Source organism: Macrosteles quadrilineatus, unplaced genomic scaffold (assembly GCF_028750875.1).
Source record: "Macrosteles quadrilineatus isolate MER2022 unplaced genomic scaffold, UCM_ALF_1.0 Scaffold_1__1_contigs__length_201487025, whole genome shotgun sequence".
Taxonomy (NCBI): Eukaryota; Metazoa; Arthropoda; class Insecta; order Hemiptera; family Cicadellidae; genus Macrosteles; species Macrosteles quadrilineatus.
The window spans coordinates 138,329,785-138,346,021 of record NW_026542594.1 but is presented as its reverse complement, the minus strand read 5'-3'; the positions used below and the strand labels follow the sequence as shown (position 1 = coordinate 138,346,021).

The window sequence follows — 16,237 nt, the reverse complement described above, 5'->3', positions numbered from 1 at the left end:
CTGTGTTAAAAACGTGGTCCATGTTAAAGCGATTGACACATTGGGAATCTAATGCAACAGCAGTTTTAATATAACGAAATACGGTAAAATACAAGTTCAGTTTCGCTGAGTCAACAGTGCCGGAAGATCAAAAGCAATTAAAAGTGAACGTCGATTCAGTGTAAAGTAGACCTCCTGCAACGCTTACTACACCAACAAAACTCGCTTTTAGTTACTTCCTGTTTTGTCATAATTAGAATAGAGCTAAAATTATCATATTTGGTATATAGCTTATCTATTAATGCTTCTTGCCAACTGTTTGGTCAACACTGTAAATAGGTATAGTTTATGTAATAAAAAGCCTTTCGTTAAAATTTGTGGCATGAAATACACGCAAGGACGATCTGAAAATTTCTGGTTATTATATACGTTTGTAAAAGGAGATCCATTTAATTGTAGAACTATTCTATGAGTTATAATGTAATCTACACACAAACTGTGTAAATGTATTACGCCTCGGAAGGGTTGAAACCTGTCCAAACTATCATATATATTATTAAAACGTAAATGGGGTTTTTTCACATTCTGAATCAACCAGTCGACGGATTTTCATTATTTTTGTGTTGAAAGAAAGATAATTTTGAGAACTAGGGAATGTCAAAGCCATAATTATAATTAAGGGTCCCAGTTTTTTGGAATTTAAGTTTTAATTTTTAAAAAGTCTAGCAGCCGACGCTAACCTTCTAAGCTAGCTTTTAGTACAATATAATTTGCTTAACATAACAGCTGTAAACATTCAGCATTTGTGACACAAATTCAGCATTTGGAAACAAATTTAAAGACATATTTAGAGTTGACTTATTTATACTATACTAGCTGTAACCCGCGGGCTTTGCCCCGTTTAACTTCTTAATTTTCAAGATTATCTCGTTCGCATGGCTCAATCACGTCCTGGTTGAAGTTTGTTCGCTACGCTCACTCACCTTTAGGTTGGAGCTCGTTTGCTACGCTCACTCACCTTTAGGTTTGGAGCTCGTTCGCTACGCTCACTCACCTTTAGGTTTGGAGCTCGTTCGCTGCGCTCACTTGCCTTCAGGTTAGCTCGTTCGCTACGCTAACTCGCCTCCAGGTTGAAGTTCGTTCGTTACGCTCACTCACCTTTTGGTTGCAAATTAGCTGTTGTCATAAATATAAAAGAAATAACAGTGCTGCACCCTGTTGGTAATCCTTGTAACTTTAATGCTATTGAACATCATAGAACAGAACCAACTTGTTTAATTGAAACAGCTGTTAAGATTCAATAATTCCATTTCTCATAAGGTTAACATGGGAAACTCCAGAGCCACTGGGGCGGAGCCCGAAAGGATTTTTGAAATAAGAATATGCCTATATGTTAATCGGGAATGTGAGCTATCATCATGCCAAATTTCAGCCCAATCCGACCAGTATTTTTCGAGTTTACTTTTCCCATACACACAGCAACCACCTCTTTTTTATAATAGTATAGATAGATAGATAGATATAGATAGATAGATAGATGTAATGCTGACCATTCAATTCTTAGGCATGAGGATGGCAGATTAATTAAATATGCAATAGTAGGATGTTCAAATTATTTTTTAAAGGAATCTTTGTAATCATCGATTTGTTTTAGTCCCATATAATTTGTTTTAACTAACAGCTGGTTGAATGTAATATTGTTCTTTTTTTTAACTGTTATGTTTTTGGCGAATTTCCCATATTGGGAATAAGCTATTACCGTAGTACTTATGGTAACACCTGGACTCGGGACCGATTTAATTTTTCGTTTGAGTAGGGACCTCAGAGGCCAAAAACCCCATCCGTTAAAATTCATATACAGGCTGATCGACTCAAGGAGGCCACCATTGGGAAATCGGAAACGGTAAGAATTAGAGACAACTTTAAATGGAGGACATTCCTTTATTTTTTGTGACAGTTAAAAATATGATTTTAGTTTTTTTATCATGTTTTCGGATAGAATATGCAATTTAAAAACTTTTTTAGCCTTGACATTTTTTCGATAAACCCACTCCTTTAGGAGTACAGCCTAAGGAAAAATGACTTCCGGTGTACATTTTACACCATGTAGCTCCTAAACCTGTAAGTTTAGAGCAAAATTGCAAAAAGGAAATTAATCTTAGAACTGCATCTACATTCCTTAAAGACTATAAAATAAAAAGTTTTCCACTTTTCAAGTTTGCCGCCATTTTTGAAATACTATAATTTATATTTTTAATAAATTTTATGGTCTTTTTGGAATGTGGATGCAATTGTAAGACTTTTTTACTCTTCGCATTTTTGCTATAAACTTACTGTAAAACCTACATGATGTAAAATGTACACCGGAAGTCATTTTTCCATAGGCTGTATTTCCTTAACGAGTGGGTTTATCGAAAAAATGTCAAGGATAAAAAAGTTTTTAAATTGCCTATTCTATCCGAAAACATGATTAAATATAGGGTGTTCCATAAGAAATTTCAAATTTGGCCGCCATTTTGGAAATGACATTTTGGAATTTTTGTTTGCTGATTTTGGAAAATGGCGGCTGGATTTCAAAAAACTAAAATCATATTTTTAACTACCACAAAAAATAAAGGAATGTCCTCCATTTAATGTTTTCTCTAATTCTTACCGTTTCCGATATCCCAATGGTGGCCTCCTTGAGTTGATCACCCTGTATAGCCTATATTTATTTATATATATGTTATTCCCGGGGGGAACCCCAGGACCCCCCTCCTTTTTGGGGGGTATTCCATGACCCCCAGGCCCCCGGTGAACCCCCAAAATATATGTCTAGGACCGCCCTTGTCTTCTTTACCTATAAAACACATGGGATACAGCCTTTCTTCACTGATCACGAAATGCGTGATTTTCTATAAAGTCTTGGAAAAATAAAAGGTAAAATAGATAGAATACAGATGTACTGGGTATGCGTTTTACACACAAATATTCATCAAACTGTGTGATATTTTGTTATTGCAATGAACAATTTAAGAGTATCGTATTGTTTAAGTCGATGGAAAATCTCTGTTGATCCTGTTTTACAAGCAAACCAAAAAGATACAGTAGTCACCACTCTATGCGACATATTCTAACCAGAAAATTGTAATCTTATGATTCTATAAGCATTGGTAGGATTGCAAAGTACTACACAAACATTATTTCAAGGGTAATAACAGTCACAATTTCTGCTGACTTTAAAAGAGTCAACTAAAATATTATAAACTAGACCCAAGTTGGGCCCTTTTGGTTGATGACTGTGACTACCAACTCGACACGACGTTTACGCTTCAACCGATCACTGCACATGACTTACAACGCTACTTCTGCGGCCTGCGGGGTGGTTCCGCGCCTGGTTACGATGGTATTTCAGCCGATGTCCTTAAAGCAAATTTTCATATCCTCTGCTTTCCACTTTTACACATTGTTAATTTAAGCATAACTTCAGGAACTTTTCCTGATTGTTACAAATTGGCTAAAGTCTTTCCATTATATAAATCCAACGAAATCACCAATAAAAACAATTTTCGCCCAATCTCATTGTTGAGTATTTTTACTAAGATAATTGAAAAGGCTGTCAAAGATCAGTTGGTTGCTTATCTTCATTCTAATAACATTCTCAGTGAGCATCAGTACGGTTTCCGTCACGACAAAAATATTTCAGATATTCTTTTTGATGTAAACAAAGAGTTGTACGATACCATTTCCAACAAAAAACGATCTATATTAATATTTTTTGACCTCAAAAAAGCATTTGATTCTGTAGATCGTTTAAAACTTCTCAACAAGTTAAAAACAATTGGAGTTTGCGGCAGTGCTTTGGAATGGTTCAAGAGTTATCTTTCAAACAGAGCTCAATTTGTTACAATTTGTGGTACAGACAGTGATCCTATATAGCCTGTCGATTATGGGGTGGTCCAGGGAAGTAATTTAGGGCCTATTCTTTTCTTAATATATATTAATAATATATCGAGAATCAATGTTTTTGGAAAGTTATTTTTGTTTGCTGACGATACACTAATTTTCCTGGAGGAGAAGTCGTGGCCCGAGGTGCGAGAAAAAGCGCAACATGATCTAATGGTTATAAAAAAATGGTTAGACCAAAATATTCTTTCCTTAAACATATCAAAAACAAAATTTATGCCTATTTCTATTAGTAAAAACACAGATTATAATTTACAAAACCTAACAATTCATTCTTGTACAGTAGTGATTTCCTTAACTTGTCTTGTAATTGCGAAGCTATTGAAGAGGTAGCTTCATATAAATACTTGGGTGTAATTTTTGACCGTCGGCTGAAGTGGGCTGAACATATTCAAAGTGTAAGGAGTAAGGTCAGGAAATACATGTTTGCCTTCAGACAAATGAATGGAATTCTAACCTTAAAAGAAATTAAAATTGCCTACTTTGCTTACGTCCAATCTTTGCTTTCATTTGGGATTATAGCCTGGGGGGGGATGTTTTAAAAGTTTGCTCGAACCTCTAAATATTGCTCATAGGTCACTTTTAAAGATTGGTTTTGGTAAATCTAAATGATTTCCGTCTGACACCCTATTTAAGGAAACATCAATTCTTACAGTTCGCAAACTGTATATCAAATGTTTACTAATTAACATTTTCAAGAATTGCACTAGAATATTTAATGAAAACTCACATTCTCATAACACCAGATACTCATCTCAAGTCCACATTACTACACTTCAGGTATACAACACTTTTTCAACAACAAATTCTTTTTATATATCTCACATAGTTTTTCAAAATTTTTGTAAATACTATTCTGAATTAAATTTATTTGATTCTATTGTCTCTTTTAAACGTCTTGTTAAAGAATGGCTACTTAATTTAAATACGGACGAGGCTGATCTTATTATTACTTCATCTTACCGGCGCGACGGGATCGGCCCGCGACCCTTGACTTGACCATTGACTTGACTTTGACCTCGACATTGACAGCACACCCTAGCCACTCTCTCTCCGACGCTTCTATTGATATTTATTGCATGTTCTTATTATTATTGCATGTTCTTTTTCGTTGTAGAGTACTGTCACTTATTACATTACTATTTTTTAACTGCTGAAATTCATTTAATTATACTTTTCACTCATACAAAATAATAAAACTAAATTGCACCACTTTAACTTCATTCAATCTTTATAGAAACTTAGCAGACGCACAGGCACAGCCTATGTCTGCTAATTCCAGGACTAATTAGATAGGAACAACCTTTTACACATTTATATAGTTAATTAGTTATAGTTAATTAGTTTAGTTTTGCATAAAGCCCTTTTTTCTTTTGTACATTTGGTTGTGTAATTTTATATATGTGGTGGAATAAATTCATAATTCATTCATTCATTCATACTAATGGACACACAACTAAATGGAACAACTAATGGAAATACTCATTACATATACATATAACAGTACATATAACAGTTCGGTATAAGCATTGAGTATACACGTCAGTAGACGGTTCTTGCGATTTATTGCTTACTGTATTGTTTTTTAGAGTTGTTTTCGGACTTACTCTATTTTCGGACTTACTCACACTCGTATAAGGTTGTCCACGTTTGTCATCGATAATGTAGCCATGTTACCCGTTGTCACGAATATGTTTAAAAGTTTACCGTCTGTTTTTGAATGGCGGTAAATTTTTTCACATACTTAAGAACCACCTGATTTCGTGCATTAAATGTTTGTCTTAATTTTATTTGCTTTAGTAGGCATTCTTTTGGTTGATGAGGACTTCAATCGGTCCTTTCAATGATTGCTCATGAAAAATAGTACTTTGTCCATTAATTTTTATTGTTTGGTAAAATGGATTAAATTATCCAGCAAACCCAAATTGAAATAGTAAATATAGTATTTCAAACAAATCAGTAACATGTTAATAATGTAGCCTACATTATTTCCTTGAATTGCATAACAGCAATTAATTGAGCTGATCCTAATATGAATAAATCAATATGTTCTTCATAGGCATAACATGGGTTCTTTAAGGGCCACTGGGGCTGAGCCCAAGGGATTTAAAAAATGTAAGGTTTGTTTGCAAATGTACGTGACACGCTCTTTCTAATGAGACATGAATGGTAAAAATCGTCTAAGAAATGCGGAGGAGTTCAACGGAAAAATTTCGTGTTGGCGTTATACAGTATGGTTGAAAAGTCCTGGATTGGCTATATTTTTTTAACAATATAGATAAAGTAGTGAGACTTGGTATATCAATAATAGCCATAAATATCTACTGTCTTAAGCTATTATCACTTTTTTATCCCTTAAAGGGGATGGACCACAAAAACTAAGACAAAATTATTGTATAATTTTAATACTATTTTACCTGTTTTTGAAATGGCGACCATACAAATGTATGCCAAGTATGAATGGAGATGAGTGTGTGATGAGTGGAGCGATCTTGTTGTCCTGTTAGTGACTAAGGCCGACATAATCCTTAGACACAGCTGTTAATTAATAGTCCATACAGTCAATTAATAGCAGCAGAGGTCAAGTTTGGTATCAAATTAAAGGTTTTATTAATAAAAATACATTGCCGCAAACCCAAACTCAAATGATGATGATGATAATAATGTTGATGATGTAGCTAAAACGTATCGTTTGAAATTTAACAGCTGAAAATAAGTGAAATAGAAAAGGTTTTGGTTAAATCCATCAAATTGTAATTGGACACTAGTAAGTACTAGCTAAGGGAGTATGTTTTATCTATGGTACTAGTGCACTTGTTGCTACTTCCCCCCTTCGGTTTCATATGTATTCCTCTCAATCAGTTCAAACCTAGGAGGATTAAACATTAATGTTAATTAATGTTAAATCCTCCTAGGTTCAAACCTGAAACACCCAGATCGAAACTCGCCTGTCGTTATTTTAACATCGCCTTATTTTTTTTACTATATTTTCCAAAAAAGAAAGATTATATTGATTTACTTTGGATTTTTAAAATGTGAACATTTTATTTTATTAAAGATTTATGGTGATACGTAAATATTGTGGTGTAGTAAAGTACCTATATTATATTGTAGTTAAGTTTAAATTTTGAAATTTTAGGGTGAATCGAGATGAATCTTTTTTTATAACATGGGTCTCTCCTACCTTAACATAGGAAGTTTCATAAACATCGGTTGGAAAAGTTTAAAGATAAATATTTGTATGTAAAAAACACAAAATGGCGGATATCTGCTTAACGAAACGATTTTGGAAAAAATGCTATCCTTCATTTTCTGTTTATTTTGACCCAAGGAATTACTAGGTAAAGTATCTCCCCGCTTATTTTTAACACCCTGTTTATGATGTATTCTTATTAATATAAGTGAAAAATGAAAGCTGGTAATACAGAAAGATGTTTTATAAATAATATCAATGTACTGGTCATCTGTATATTCATATTTTTCTTGTCCTTAGAACTGTAAATAAAAAGTCCACTCAGCAGTCGCATCGTACGATGTAGTTCTTTCCATGCGTTGCGAAATGCTAAATTTGCCGTCCTCTTTAATAGAGAACTTAATCGCGCTATCTCTGATAAAAATCACCCAATGTTAATATTTCTTGATCTTAAAAAAGCCTTTGATTCTGTTGATCGTGCAAAATTATTAATCAAAATGGAATTACTGGGAATAAGTGGCAACGCTCTCAACTGGTTTAAAAGTTATCTTTCAAATAGAACACAGTATATTTCAAACGAGTTGATATACCCGTGCTTCACAACGGGAAGAAAACGTAGAAGAGAATAATGTTGTTCTTTAGATCTGCTGTATAAAATAGTTACACATCGACTATTTATTTTAGAATAAAAACTCAGTTTTACCACCTACTAAAGTAAAATTATTTTCTTTATATTTAGATAAGGTTTAAACTTCTTAAACAGCCATTACGGTCAAGTGTATAAGTGGTGCTGACATGTGTTTACAAATACTGTAACTCTATCTTTCAAACCCCTACTTATATTATATGTCAATATATAATAAAAAAATATCAACATACCTAAATGTAGCAATAGCATCAATTCATTATTATTGATGCTTTATGAATTAGATGTTCTACCAAAATTCTTAAATTTCAGTCAAGCCTCTTTTTATGTAGCTATATAAATTACAAATAAAAATGTAAGCAATATTCTACCAAACTTGTACTACATTTCTTTAACCAAACATAACCCTCTTACTAAATAATGCACATATTTTCTCAAATGTAAATAAAGCATCACAAACATATTTTTCGTGTAAATAAACAAACACCAATTTATTGCATTGACCAGCTGTTCCATTAACTAAATTAAATAAAATCATTTAAACTTTGGAAGCATGCCAGGCGTCGTAGCCCTTTGGAAATCAGCCTGTGGGGCAGAGCCCTTAAGAAATTCGTCCATATCAACACTTTTCGACAAATCTACACACTATAAGCTTCATTTTGATGTGTCATATGTCTATATTTGTATTTGGTTAATGGCCTTAACCGTTTACATAAAATTTGGTTGTATCACTTTAATAATATAATAGATGTGGTGTGAATAGCAGTAGAATGCCTGTAGACTGCGGGGTGGTCCAAGGTTCAACTCTCGGGCCAATTTTATTCTTATTATATACTAGCTGTAACCCGCGGGCTTTGCCCCGTTTAACTTCAATTTTCAAGATGATCTAGTTCGCATGGCTCAATCACGTCCTGGTTGAAGTTCGTTCGCTATGCTCACTCACCTTTAGGTTCCTTTCAATAAAAGAATTAAAAATGGCATACTTTTGCGTATGTCCAGTCGTTGCTTTCTTTTGGTATCATTGCATGGAGTGGATGTTATAAAAGTATTCTGGAACCTTTAAACGTTGCTCAAAAAACTATATTAAAAGTGGGGTTTGGTAAATGCAAACGATACCCGACTGACGCTCTGTTTGAGAAATTGTCCATTCTCACTATTTGATAGTTCTTCATTAAAAGCCTATTAATAAACATCTTTAAAAATCACACTAGGCCTAATATATTTCAAGGAATAACTCACTCTCACAGTACCCGTTATTCTTAACGAGTAGGTATCTCATCACTTCAGATAAACTATACTTTCTCTAAAACGAACTCTTTCTATTTTTCTAATACAGTAGAACCTCGCTAATCCCGACCTCTGATGGTCCGACTCCTCGCTTTGTCCGACCGTGCTGCCAACACAATAGGCTTCCGCTAACATAACCTCATTGTCCAAGAAAAAATACCCAGAAAACTTTATAAATTGTGTTTTTTTTTTTTTGTCTAATGTGTTGAAATTTGTTGTATATTTAACCATGTTTGCCCATTATTAATATTAAGTAGGCTCCCACATTATTGTTTTTGGAAAATCACAGTTCATTTGACAAAAATAAAATGGAAGCAAAACAAAGAAATGCCGATCAAAGCTTCAAGGTCAAGCTATCCGTTTACACTGACAATCGTCTGCTCCTTAGGCCTACACATGACACATCTGTCTGCTGTGCGCTTGCTATGTCACAACTGGCTGGTTTCACACGAGCCACAAAACGCCCGACAATCGCGGAACGACGCTTCTGACTGTTGTGGCGCGCTTGACTTTTATAACATTAAGTTATGTCTGACATTGACAAAGACCACTTTAGCGTAGAAGTAGGTTGTAGGCCAGTAGAGTGGTACCAAGAATGTAAAGATTGCTCAAATAAACATTTGAAGTTCCAAGCTTGGGAAGATGAGGCGTCTACTATGTGGCCAAACTACGAGTTGAAGGGAACCAAAGAGAAGACTGACATATATAAGTAAAATAATTATAGTGTATGCGATTAGAATATAGTAGGTGCTGAGATACAAGCATACTGCCCGTAAGTAGCAAAAATGGCGATAAACTTATGGAAATCGCGGAATCATGCTTTTGCCATCTGAAAGGTCCCACGCAATTGAGCACTGCTAGTGGCGCGTTTCTGCCGGCGATTGTGGCACGTTTGTGGCTCGTGTGAAACCGGCCGTAGGTAATCATGACAACTTTAGTAGCCTGTGATTGGGTGTTTAGTAACCATGGCAACTTGTTGAATGGTAGGATTAAGAGAAACTTAAGAAAGAATAGAAGAACAAAGAGAAAGAATAAGCGATGTTTTTATGTCATTGTTATCATTAACGGTGTTTTACGACTGTTGTTATGCTATAAGTAGGCTAGTATTATTTTATACTTTTTTTGCGCTATCTAATGTTTTTATCGACATTCTTCTGTCCTGAAACAGCGTAGCAGTAGCCTATGACTAGAAGTAGCTTACTAGATTTTCTGTTGTTCTGTTCTTTATTTTGCTGTACAATGTTTGGCAATTTGTTTATTTGAGTAAAAGTTTGAAAAAGCTTGGATTTTAAACTAGTGGTCTGCAGTGCACCGAAAAAGTCGGTGGTTCCAAGCACATAAAAGTCTTATCAGATGTTTGTTTATGATCTTCATAATTTATTACTAGGGTGATGATGCAATAAAAACCCCATTAGCAGTCCCAAATCCATTACCATTTATCACGACAATATTTGTTGTATTCAAGTACTTCCAAGAACTGTTGAGTTTTATCACTTTTATTTCTTTATGACTTTCTCCAATTCTATTTTATCATAAAAATAATAGTTTTATGATGACTGTTAAATCATCTCTAACTTAGTCAGTATTTTCGTTGATATTCAATTTGCCAGGCCATTGCCTACTGCCATAAAACTGTTTATGGCTACATATTAAACATGTAACTAATCTACAATCTTATTTTATAAGTTAAAATATTTGTTATAGATATTTTATCTTTCTATTGACAACCACAAGTACAGTTGTTGTTGTTTGCATAATTTTTGTTTTCGTTATTCAAGCCTACTCGGTCTCAAATTACGTCATTACATGTTCTGTATCTTGTCTTATATTGTTAGATGTGGCTGTTTAAGGCAAGGCCACACTAAAAAACAGGCCGTAATGCTCGCCAAGTATGACGTCACGATAGAAGACGGCTATGACGTATAAGTACTTATTCAGGGTGTATACCAACCGGGAAAACCGGGAGAACCGGGAAATAACCTTGAATTTGAAGGGACCTGGAAAAAACCGGGAAAAAGCCGGGATTTTTGGACCGATTCCGGGATTTTTATTTTAGCCCCGGTAGAAGATTGTAGTCGTAAAATGCGTCTTGCCGCGATTGCAAGCGACGACAATGACGTTTTCGTGACCGCGGGAGACGACGATGACATTTCGTGACTGCGGACGACGGCAATGACGTTCCCATATCTGCGAGAGGCAATGATGATGTCTACACGGCCGCGGAAGATTTTCGTGATTTGCCGTGACCGCGAAAGACGACGATGATCATTTCTACACGGCCGCGTGAAATGCTCATGATTTTGCCATGATAGCGGCCGACGACGATGACGTTTCCGTGACTGCGGGAGACGACGATGACGTTTCCGTGACCGTGGGAGACGACGATGACGTTTCCGTGACCGCGGGAAACGACGATAACGTTTCCGTGACCGCGGGAGACGACGATGACGTTTCCGTGACCGCGGGAGACGACGATGACGTTTCCGTGACCGCGGGAGACGACGATGACGTTTCCGTGACCGCGGGAGACGACGATGACGTTTTCGTGACCGCGGACGACGGTGATGACGTTTCCATATCTGCAAGAGGCAATGATGATGTCTACACGGCCGCGGAAGATTTTCGTGATTTGCCGTGACCGCGAAAGACGACGGTGATGATTTCTACACGGTCGCGTGAAATGCTCATGATTTTGCCATGATAGCGGCCGACGACGATGACGTTTCCGTGACTGCGGGAGACGACGATGACGTTTCCGTGACCGTGGGAGACGGCGATGACGTTTCCGTGACCGCGGGAGACGACGATGACGTTTCCGTGACCGCGGGAGACGACGATGACGTTTCCGTGACCGCGGGAGACGACGATGACGTTTACGTGACCGCGGGAAACGACGATGACGTTTCCGTGACCGCGGGAGACGACGATGACGTTTCCGTGACCGCGGGAGACGACGATGACGTTTCCATATCTGCGAGAGGCAATGATGATGTCCACACTGCCGCGGAAGATTTTCGTGATTCGCCGTGATCGCTAAAGACGACGATGATGATTTCTACACGGCCGCGGGAAATATTCATGATTTTGCCGAGATCGCGGACGACAACGATGACGTTTACGTGACCGCGGGAGTCAATGATGATGTCCACACGGCCGCAGAAGATTTTCGTGATTTTGCCGCGATCGTGGATGACGATGATTACGTTTCCGTGATCGCGAGAGACGGCGATAATGTATACATACCGCGGGAGATGTCCAGGATTTTTCTATGATAACGTAAGACTGTGATGACGTTTACGTCACTGTGGGAAGCGACCACACGACCGCAGGAAATATTCAGGATTTTGCCGCCGTTGATAGTTTGTTCATAAAAAATGAAGATAATATTCATGATTTTGCTGCTATCGAGAGAGAAGATGTTTCCGTGGCCTTAAGTAATGATGATAATGAAAATGATTGCTATAATAAGGATTATTACTTTTTCAACACTAGCTCACTATGGACTTTGAAACAAATTTGATGCAAGTTTATATTGTATACTTTAGCTGCAAGTCTTAAATTGATTATAGTTTAAGTGGAACCAAAGAAATACGCGGGAACCTGGAAAAACTTTAAAAAACCAGGAAAAAACCTGGAAAAAACCTGGAATTTCACTTTAATAAAATAGTATACACCCTGTTATTTATTTATTTTCCAATGAAAGATTAAAACAAGCAGCTGATCACAAACGGCAAAATTACGTCATTGCCGTCTTCTATCGTGACATCTTGCTGGACGAGCATTACGGCCTGTTTTTTTTTTTATTTTTAGTGTGGCCTTGTTTAAGGCTTAAAATGATTTTTAGTTTCCTGTATTTTTGTGTTTTGTTGAAGGTACTTTATGCAATCTAAATCTTATGAACTAGATAGTGATTTTGCTACTCTCATTGTAACCTAATCAATTTCTATATAGGCCCTCCCAAATAATTAGGTCTAGGCCTGGGTCTTTGATTCTTTGGAAGAGATTTAAAATATACTAAGAAAATTGGATTGAGCCTAAGATAAACTAATGATTGATATGATTGATATTGTGGATGTTTGTAGAATTACACTAAATGATATTCAGAATATAAAAGAACCATTTTATCGAATTCTTAAAACACATCAACCTAAACAGAATATCTACTAACAAACTTAATAATAATAAATCAGCTGATATCCCATATTATGGGATATCAGGGTTAAACATGGACGACTTGATTCCCATGTTCATTCTTAATCCACACATCTTCTCCTTCTTCAAAAGTTCGAACTTTTTTGTTGTCCCTCCCTTGTTCTTACCAAAGTTTCATCTCCATCTTTTTCCTAAGATTAGGTTTCATATTGTCAAAAATTTTTGGTAGTCTACGACCAAGAAACAATTCTGCCGGAGCCCTACCAGTTGTTTTCTGAGGCGAGTTTCTGTAGCTAAAAAGAACATTTTGAAGAGCTAGCATTCCATCTCCAACATCCTGCTTTGTTGTGTAGAACCGTCTTTTCAAAGTACGAATTAGTCTTTCAACAAGTCCAATTTTAGGGTTAATTTTTTATGTAACCCTAAAATGTGCTCTGGCAAATACAACTGAGGTACATTGAGACGGATGAGCTGAGCTGGCATATTGTGTATATGCCCAGCTCAGGAAAGTTCAGGAATTTCTTTGAAGACAATTGTCTGATAAGTCGCTTGCAGAGTAGTCCTCAGGGCTTCAGATGACAGAGAGATGTCGGGGATCATCTTTCCATGTCGGGGGTGACGGATGGTGGAAACGTCACCTGTGTTTAGGATATAGAGAGCTAGCCTGGCTGCCATCTCTAAAACATACCGCCTTCCTGTGTTTGTTTCACATTCCACCGCACTAGCATTGAAATCCCTCCAAACAGTCACCTCACCATCAATGTTTAGGATCTCGTCCTCTTGAGAGTTGAACATTTGACAGTACTCTGCAATGGGCTGGTTGGGTGTGAAGTAGTAGGAGAAAAAAAAATACTTGATATTTAGAAAATATTTACTCCTTCATTGTAATTTTGCATTTAAAACTATCTTATGATAATGTATTAAAATATGAATCCAAATATATGAAGTTTTAAAACTTTAAAACATTTGTTTGATCACTCACACAACAAAATCAGCAGTATCTGCTGGTTCAAAATAATGTTTTCTCCCCCACCACACCACACCACACAAGGTTTAAATTCTCATGTATTGTGATGATTGTAATTCTCCTTTTGGGTCATGTAGGAGATGCTCTTACACACTGCTGTACATAATGCTGTTTATTTCTGAATGTTGTACAGCAATGAATCATCAAAAACAATAATTGTTGGTTTTATAGATTGACAAACCTATATTACTCAGCATTTTTGAGAAATATTGCTGGTTTTAGTAATAAATTGAAATACATTATTTGATTGTAAATCACAGAATTTGTAAAGATTTACCTGTTCTTTTAGTGGATTTTCTCAAACCTGTCTTATGACCTTGGGCCAAAGTTTCCATGCATAAACCAACTCCCTGATTCCTGGTACTGCTAATGACACAAGCCCAAAGTGCAGTAAAGAAACTGCTTTGGTGAACAAGTATTATCATAGATTAAACATACACAGTACTCCCTTAGGGAGTATGTTTCATCTATGTTATTATGGATTTGATAAGTGCCTTAATTAAGTTAAAACTTTTTGAGCAGCTGATCAACTGATATGAATGTGGTTAGGCCTACTGTTAAATAACACATTTGTATGTATGAAATGGTCTTTGTTCATTCTCATACGCGAGTACTCCTAGTTATCATGATTGTGCAATAGCCTACTAATTGTATTTTTATGATGTAATATGCAAATTATTACATTAACGCCCATTTAGTTTATGAGTTGGAAATAACGCTTTTATGTCATGTTAGATTAACAGTGGTTATTAGTTATCCGTGGTCTGTTTAAAATACAGTTTTACTACATTTTTATGTCAATAGACGCGTTCCTCTGATAATCCGACCTTTTTGCTGTTCCGACCATGCTCCCGGTACCGTAGGTGACGGATTAGCGAGGTTCTACTGTATACTCTATCGAAATATCTGTAAACATTTTACCAATGATAATCTTTTCGAATCACCTTCAATTAATGTGTTCAAACTAAGAATCAAACAATTTCTCCTCAGGCTTGGTATAGATGAGGCCGACGTTATCATCACGGCTGATTACCGGCGCGTTTGACCCGACCCTTGCCCCCTCCATCTTGAGTCAGCATAAATCCTTAGGTATAGGTCCTAGCTCCCCACCTGATCATAACTGTAGTTATTCTAGTTTATTATTCTATTTTAACATATTTATAAATCTCTTTCCCTAAACTAATAACATTTTAAGCAATACTCATTCCATTTATTAATCTTGTTTGTATAATAATTCCATTATGATTTGGTAACCTACTGATAATTATTAAATAGCAATCCAGCAGACGTACAGGCAGTACCTGCCTATGTCTGCTGTATTTCATAAAATCATCAAATTAATTAATACAGAAATGTTCTTTTTTATTCTTAGTCTAAAGCCGGGTTTTCCTAGGCGCGGAAGTGGAGAGCGGAAAGAGGAACGCGGAGAGCGGACTCTACTTGTCTTATACTATACTCTATTTTTATTTTTCTTTACAAATAAACGATATTATCGCGTGATCTCTTGGTACTGTTTGTGTCTGTGCGATTCACTGAAATTGTTTAGATTATAAGAGATTCTATTATTATTGTTATTGTCGTTGTGTATTGTGCTGTAATTAATTGTCAATTGGTTTTTGTCATCGTGGAAAATTCGTTTTGTTAAAGTGAGATATATTATCGTAAATTGAATTATTTTCCTAGCGGGAAAAATGCACCAACAATTTGGGCCTGGGTATAATACAACTGCGAATGACCGACGCGATCGTATGTCAAGGAGAAATTTAGAGGAATTAATCGATTTAAATGCGCCGATACACCAAAACAATGAGCATATTCCACCAAATAATAATGGAGTTAGTTTAGGTAGACAAAATCCCGATTGTCGTTTACCGATCGTAAACGATGACGAACCATCGTCAAATAGACAAAATTCCGCTTGTCGTTTACCGATCGTAAACGATGACGAACCATCGCCAATTAGACAAAATTCTAATAGTTGTTTAATGGACCTAAACAACCACGAATT

General features: G+C 36.1%; 1 protein-coding gene across 3 annotated transcripts in view; it reads left to right on the top strand.

Moving 5' to 3' along the window:
- Nucleotides 1-16,237, top strand: part of LOC128985606 (BTB/POZ domain-containing protein KCTD3) — a 135,049-nt gene that overhangs the window by 92,481 nt on the left and 26,331 nt on the right. The gene's annotated exons all lie outside the window — the stretch shown is intronic.